The sequence below is a fragment of the Eufriesea mexicana genome, unplaced genomic scaffold (assembly GCF_001483705.2).
Source record: "Eufriesea mexicana isolate 0111107269 unplaced genomic scaffold, ASM148370v2 scaffold1447, whole genome shotgun sequence".
Lineage (NCBI taxonomy): Eukaryota > Metazoa > Arthropoda > Insecta > Hymenoptera > Apidae > Eufriesea > Eufriesea mexicana.
The window spans coordinates 924052-932519 of NW_016909550.1; positions in this window are offsets into that span (position 1 = coordinate 924052).

Here is an 8468-nt window from a genome sequence, read left to right on the forward strand (position 1 = left end):
GAACCCAATTAAAATTATCTATTTCCATTTTTCCACGTTTAATTCAATTACTGTTCGATTTTTATTAACATTTCGATTCACCAGCCATCGAATTTTATTTGATATTTCCAAAGTATTTAATTTGTAAATGTCGAATCAATATCGATCCCTCGACCCGTTAATCCAATAAACCATAAATTCGTTCGAATTCGCCCCGTGTCGAATGTCGTCGAGCAAAAGACACGGTTCTCCTTTCCAGGATCGAGAGGTCTTCGACTTTGGGTCGGTCACGAACAATTATAGACTCAATTTTCAATATTCGCCGAGCGTAATTTGCATCTGGCGGTAGCGTAAGTGCGCGAGGAACGAGTGTCTTCGACTGAATTCAAGGTCATTCAGCGGCTTCAATTAGAAATCAAGATTAACCACGTCCTGTTCTCGCAAAAATTTACAATTCACTCATGCCGATTCTTCATTACGTATTATACAGTGTTGAAAATAAGAAATGGTTCGTTTATAATAGCTGCCGAGATATAAAAAGTATCTAATTAATATACTTTGTAATAGATTGGTATGCTTTATGCAGGATGTTGAAAAAAGATCTGTTGAAAATAAGATACGTCTTAACGTATAGATCATACAAAAATTAATCTCTTAGGACAAATCGATATATCTTTAAACTATGCGCCGAAGAGGTTCCGGGAACGCGTGAAGTGTTTATTTCACAAGTTAGATAAGAATTAGGGGACCAGTGTTACGCGAAAAAATTAACACGTAAATTATCACGCAATCCTCTATTCTCGACTACACACCATCTATGTGCCTCGCGCCCTTGCATCCCTATTTAAAGCCAGATCCATCTCATTCCACACAGACGCTTTCTCTATCAATCATTCCACAGGCATTCCCACAAAAGGACCCGTCGCCATCACTTGTCTTTTCCGCGCCAAACACTCGGGTCGAACCCGATCTTATATACACCGTTGTCATCGCCCGACATTAAGATGGGGCAATCCTTATCTACTGATTACAACCAGGACGAGCTGCAATCGCATACCCTTTTTCTTCACTCTAGTTTTGACTCTCTACGCGAACAGTCAGAATACTTAATATATACCTTCCTTAGGATAGAATAAAGATAATTATAAAATACAGATAGTTATTTCTTTTTACTCATAATCCCAATAATTCCTTATTCCAATGTAGAAATTTTATCGAGCATTTTAGTTGGTCATTTTATCGATCTTTTGTGATAATTATATTCATACATATTGATGTATTTCATTGCATATATTATATCCAATATTAATATTCGATTATAATATAATTCTATATAAATCTTTAATTATATTACATATAACGATATTAGATATATTAGTCAGAATTTTTCTTATTATTGGATAATTAACTCGTTCGGTGATATTTTATTTCTTTCTTATAATTCTGTTAAAAAATAATTAATAATACTAGATACTGAAAATAATAATATTAATAATGTAGGATTATTCTCGGATTATCCCTTTGCAGACAAAAATCTGCCGGTTTAACAGATTTATTTAAGTTAAATAAAACTTGATTTTTCTTACAATTGTAACTACGACTCTTTGAAACTCTATTACCATCGTAAACGCTCTACGCACACTTTACATACTCTCACTACGACTCTCTATATTTCCATTACGATTCTCTATATCCTCACTCCGATTCTCTATATTCTCACTATGACTCTTTTTACATACTACCTCGTCCACACCCTTGCACACTTATTTAAACCTAACGCTCTCTCTTCTTCCATATGCCAGCTTTCTTCCTCGATTACTCATTTCTCACGCGTGCTCATCCTCGGTAGGCCAGATACTTGAAACACTCGGACGCTTTCCAAACCTTTTGCTTATTACTCGCTTTCGATACAAGTCATAAATATCTCGTTCGTACAATCTTTACGCGCGGTCATTTGTCCTTTCGCACGCATTCTAAATATCACTCGTGAACGCTCGAGTCGAGCTCGAAGCCGCTGTTTATTATCTCCCGTTTTCAAGAAGCGGCCCAAGGGTTCCCATGCATTCACTTGGAACTAATTGTGAGATCACGCACTCATTCGCTCCGCTATCATTCTTGACATTTCCCTTCTTAGGGTCCTTCAGTTCGCGTTACCACAATAATAATAAGAGTGATTAATACTGCTAATAATAATGGTTGATGATAATATAATAATATTAGTCGTAATGATTGATTTATTCAGCTAATTGCAAGTTGAAACATCGGATCATTTTTTACTCGTGATCTACGCATTCAAAGATCAAAGAAATAATTGATAATACTAATAGCACTGATTAACCTGTTGAGCTATTTTTGAACAACTTTCTTAAAAATTGTTAAAATTCTTAAAAAGCAAAATTTCAATTATAAAATAATGTAGCCGATTTGAGTAAATAGTCGTTTTGCTACTGACAAGGAAAGTGCAAGTCCTTCGGTTCACCGATTTAATTGAAACTTTGTGGGTTTGTAGATTTCTTCATGCAGCACAAGAATATATACCATTATACCCGCCATCACTCAATATGTTTTTGAGATATTTGCAATTAAAGTTTTCAAGTTTTATTAGTTCTGTAACTAGAGCTTCATTTCCATAGTTTTTAAATAGTGTTATGGCCTAGCTGTTCGAATCCCTGCTCTCGTTGATTTTTCTTTCTTCAATTTATTTTTTATTTTGTATTCATTTTTCGCCTTTGAAAACATTGTAAACAAACAACTGCAAATCAAATTTTTTAATAAAAATATTTATTTTTCACAATTTCCTATGCTAGTATATATTCATTACAAAATAATAAGAATACAATTTTGTATTTCCTGTATGTAACGATTATTTACATTTTTGTGTTCCGTCTGTAGTAAATAAGATTGCTATAGAAAACTGTTTTCCTTGCATTGTGTTCTTATTATTTTGTAATGAATACATACTGGCATAAGAAATTGTGAAAAATAAATATCTTTATTAAAAAATTATTAAAAAATTTGTGAGCAACTGCTTTATTTCCGCTGTATGCCGGTGAGCTAATGCCCCAAAAACACATCCCTCGCTGTTTTATACGGCGTGTCCCCACTCCGTCACCTCGTCTTCGCGTGTCAGTAGCCCTAGACGCCCCAGCTTGGCTTCTAAGCATCCTCATCTGTGGCTGTTGTTTTTGGACCTGGACGATGTCTTCCTAGAACTCCAACGAAGGGCTTTCTCCCACCGGAAGACAATGGGCAACGGTGAAAGTTGCCCACAATAAGTATGGATATAAATTCATAAATGGGATAAATTTCCAAATAGGTTCAATAATGAGTTATGAAAAGTGTTGCACAGACTATATTTGGTTGATAAAGGAAAATAGTAGGTCAAATAAATATAAATAGTGGAAAGAAGGATCTGTTCAATTTGGTTTTTTGTACTAACAAAAAATAAACTAGTACTCTAATGGTTAAAATAAAAGAAACAACTATAGACGTCTAACTTAATAAAGATTAGGGTAATCCTGATAATTCAAGATTTATTACAATTCTTCAACATTTATTCATGCCGCCGTCCTCCCTACGAGAAGCAATAAAATTTTCTACAAACTTTGCATTGCAATTATTTCCCACGCGCAATTATCGCCCAGAGAAAAATGATAAAAATCATAATTTTGTAGGTAGGTTTGCGAAGAAGTCGAAAATTGTCACGATACAAGTTTATTAAGCCCCCATTATTGTTCCTATTTCCAAATTATCCTACTTTAGCTTTTCAATTATCCTGTACGCAAACTAAATTTAACTATTCGATAATTAGACCTGTGAAAAAAATTGATAACCAATATCGATAATTATACAATATAATTTAATGAGAACAAATAATATATTCATTAATATAATTAATGAATAAACTATATTTCAGTAAGAGCGAAAAAGAAAATAATAAATTTACAAAATATAATTGATTAAAGAGAAAAAATGATTCAGCAAACTATAATTTCGTATTCAAATGAATCTACTAGCCAAATGAACTCAGAAAACAAACAATAAACCCTTTAAAAACAATTAATCCAAGAACAATAGTCGCAAAAGTCATTCCACAATTTCTCCAAACAATCCCCAAAACCAGAAATCAACAAACACGCGAGCAACAAAAATAATTCAAGCAGCCATCCGAAATCCATCCGTATTAACCGATTCGTCAAAATTGCCAATCGAAACAGAAGGTCGACTGAAATGCGCGTATTCTTAAAAATTTCGCGTTCCTCGTCGCAGCGTGGACTTTACACGGTGCGGAAGAATAAAAAGAGTGAAAAGAAGCTGCGGTAACGCAGTTACTCATTTGCGAATGCTTCTTTTTCCCTTATTTCCAGCGGCAGCTCTACCTTGGCCTGCAGCCGCGCGCAAACCTGCCGCGTACGTGTGTAAGAGCATTTGCATACACGTGTTTGCATGCGTCCAGGTAGAGGTCGAGTGTCAAGAGAACTCACGGAAGGCGATACATTTAAAGAAGCCTTGCATCTAAACAAACGAATTGACATAGCAAAATATAAGCTGTCCACGTCTAGAGAAGAAAATCAAAACCGATAATAAGATGAAGTCAATCACTGTGAGTAAATTCTACAACAACGCACAATTATTCAATGACACTATTATTATTAATGTAGGAATTGTGAGCGTGGCGTGATTAGGGCATGAGGTCACCGTCTGTGACAGTGCCCTTTTCTCTACGTATACCTGTAAAGCGCGTAGGAACGTTTGGGCCGTTCCTCGAAAATAGAGGATAATAAACAGCGGTTTCGGGTTTGGCTCGAGCGTTCAGGGTGTTATCTGGAGTGCGTGCGGAAGGATGGGTGACCGTGCGCAAGAATCATATGAATGGGATATCTATGGAAGTATCGGTTTCAAGTGAAGAGTCTAGGAATGCGTCTCTGAGTGTTTAGGTTACGTGACCCACCGAGGACAAGGCTGTGAAGAGTGCGTGAAGAAAGCGTGATTGAGACGGAGAGCATAAGTATGAAAGAGGATAGAGTGTATGATTTAAATAAGGGTGCAAGAGTCTTCGAGCGAGAGTCTTTAGCGAGAGTCTTTTGGAAGAGTTCTTTGGGACAGTACACGAGAGTTCTCAAGAGAGTAGTCAGTTAAGAGTAGTTGCTAGTTGCTATTGAGTGTGGCTACAGTTAGTTAATCGTTAATCGTTGTTATTAGTTACATAGTGAGCTGTCGGATGTAGTCACCCAGTGAGGGCTTCTCGCGGATTCACTAGCTGTGACTTCGTCTTTTACACCACACTTTGCTACCTTTCACCTTGATCCCACTTAACGTTGAAATCTCGTTTCGGGATTCTACATAATATTTGAGGTCTCAAATAGAATTTCCACATTAATTTAACGCGTTCCGTGCCAAGCCGTTTTTGCCCGACATGATCTCCAGACCATTTGTCGTTTTGGATACAAATTGATATGTTATCACACAATATGTCATTACATCATCAATCCATAGGTAATTAGCTTGTTTAGAGTAGTTATAATGTACCGTTTATGGTACATGTGACGCTACAATCAGTTCGATTGTAAAAGTGAGTCAGTTCGAAAATTTTCGATTAGTAAAAAGAACTGGAAGAGTAGTGACGTTCTGTAGCGATTGCCCGAATAACCCAGTTTTATGCATCCCTTGCTTTAAACAAGTCAACCATTACATGTAATTAATAATTATTGAATATATAACAATTAAACAAATTTATGTGCTCTGTTCTATAGTGCATTTTGTGTAATCATTCTTTTAGTGGAAACATATTTTACAAAATTAAATTTCTCATAAAACATGTTTTCAGCGCATTAAATAAATATATCTGCGTGTACCATTTATGGTACACATGACCTGTAGATCAAGTTTAACGTGTACCACGAATGGTACACGTGGCATGGAACGTGATAATAATAGATACATCGATATAATAAATGTAAAATCTATATACAGGGTGTCCCAGCAACTGTAGTACAACCGGAAAGGGGGTGCTTCTACATGCAGAAACGAATCGAAAAAAAGAGAATAAAATTTTTTCATTCGAACCTTCGTTTTCGAGAAAATCGGCTTTGTATATTCACCGAGTACGTGTGCACTTAACTTTGGCTTATATGAATAGATCATCGATAAATGAGTATTAGGGATACAATCGAGGAGGAGGTAATTCTACATGAAAGAACAGATCGAAAATAAAGAATACGATTTTTTCATTCGAAGCATCGTTGTCGAGAAAATCGACTTTGAATATTCACCGAGTACGCGTGCACTTAACTTCAGCTAACAAAACAGATGGATCAACGGTATATCAGAGTATTCGATGGATATTCAAAGTCGATCTTCTTGAATCAAACAACTTTAAACAAAACATTTTTAATAGGGTTAGCATCCAAGAGATCGGGATGGTCCGTCTAGCACGTTAAAAGCGGTTTCTGTTTTTCTGCTGAGTATACAGAGACAGCTTCTCTACTTTGGATCGTTATCCTCTTGAAGAACCCACTCTCTTCCAGCATTGAACCAATATTTAGTGGATCTGAGAAAACCTCTTTCGTATAATTTAATCACCCCTTTGACGTCCATATTATCTGTGAATATGCGCAATGTGCCGAAACCATGAACACTGAAAAAGGCGAACGATCACTTTCTCTTCCTTTTCTGTGATTGCTCTCTTTGATTCTCGATCAGGGTGGTCATCGACATTCTGACTGTCTTTTTCTACCGACTTATTAGCAAATTCACGAGACTTGAACTTATATTTTGCTGCACTTCTGATACTTATTTTCGTTCCATTTGAATACTCTTGAACTGTCAACTGTGACGCTGCCCCTTTTTTTCGTTGGCAATACTTTATCGCACAAATGGCGTGAAATTCAAATCTTGCATGAATTTTCGAACACCTTATACAACATCTCTGACATGAAATATATTAAAACAAAGATTTTTTTATTCTTCCATAAAAGATTTTACCGTAGAATCTGGTATTTGCGATAATATTGCTCCGAATGGTAACGATCCTATTTATTGTTTTAATCTTTTTTTTTCTTTACGATTTTTTGTCATATACCATTATTAAAGAAACAAAGGTAATTATTTAGAAAAGGCGAAGGGGGGGAGGGGTGGGTCTCACAAATTTCGATGATTTTTTAATATGTCGTAGAAATCAACATTTTGAACAACTTCTTCATATGTATATAACCACCAATATATTGTGGGCAATTTTCACCGCTGCCCATTGTCTTCCGGCAGGAGAAAGCTCTTCGTTGGAGTTCTAGGAAGGCCTTGCCGAGGCCCAAGGACAACAGCCACAGATGGGGATGCTAGACGCCAAGCTGGGACGTCTGGACTGGAGCTCAGCGGATGAGGCTATGGACAAGCGAAGACAAGGCGACGGAGAGGGGACATGCCCTATAAAACAACGAGGGATGTTTTTGGGGACACTATTCTGCTAGCATACGAAGAATAAAGAAGCTATCCAGAAGCTGTAGTTTCTCTGAAATCCTTTCCTACAATATAACCACCAAATTTGCAATATTTCTTTGGCCATAGTACATTGTATTCTGTCTGCACCAATATGACTGTGTCACTGTATGCGTCAACATTTGTGCAAATACCACTTTTCACTAGGCAAGGCACTATCGATCAACTGTAAATATATATACGTCGCTAGATAAAGAAAGAGAATAACAGTCGTATAATAATATGTGTTGATATTAGATAGAAAGAAAAGGAAAGAATCGTACAGTGCACGCAGCACGTCCAGGGGGTAAAAGAATAGAGAAAAAAAATTGCAATCGTGCTAAACGCATGCTCAAACAATAGGAGAAGAAGAGGAAGAAATAATATGGAAACCGTACACACCGCATGTCCAAATGTCAGACTGAGACATAGATCACACAGATAGTTGACAAATAGTTCACAGAGATAGAAAATTTTGCATATCACGTTTTGCATATCAAAGTTATACAGAAATGTATACGGTGTACAGCACGAGCAAATAGTTAGACCGCAACTACACAGGCGTTTTACACATCGCGTTCAAAAAGAATTAGTTCAGTATAAAACTGGATACGATGCAGCTTGGACTCCTTGTTACTCTATGCTTAATGTTAAAAAAGAAAAGAAAGCAAAGTCGTCGTTGTTACGTCACTGCGGTGTAGTCAAATTGGATACTAAACAATGTATCGCATCACCAACGTGTTTCGCCAGCTACGTGTATCATAAGCAAGTGACGTTTCGTAAGCATATCAGAATGCATCCCATATGCTTGTGTAGTCAATTGTATTAAAACTGCTAATTTCTATTTTGGCAGAGAAACTGCGGCATATAAAGCGCCTGTATAGTTACGGCCTTGAAGATCGAAACCGTGTCAGAAGCACGTGAAACAGTTGCGTAATTACGTAAATTACCGTAGCACGTGCACGTCACTTATCTCAGAATGTCACTTCGTTTCGAGTCGTTTTCGATAAAAGAAA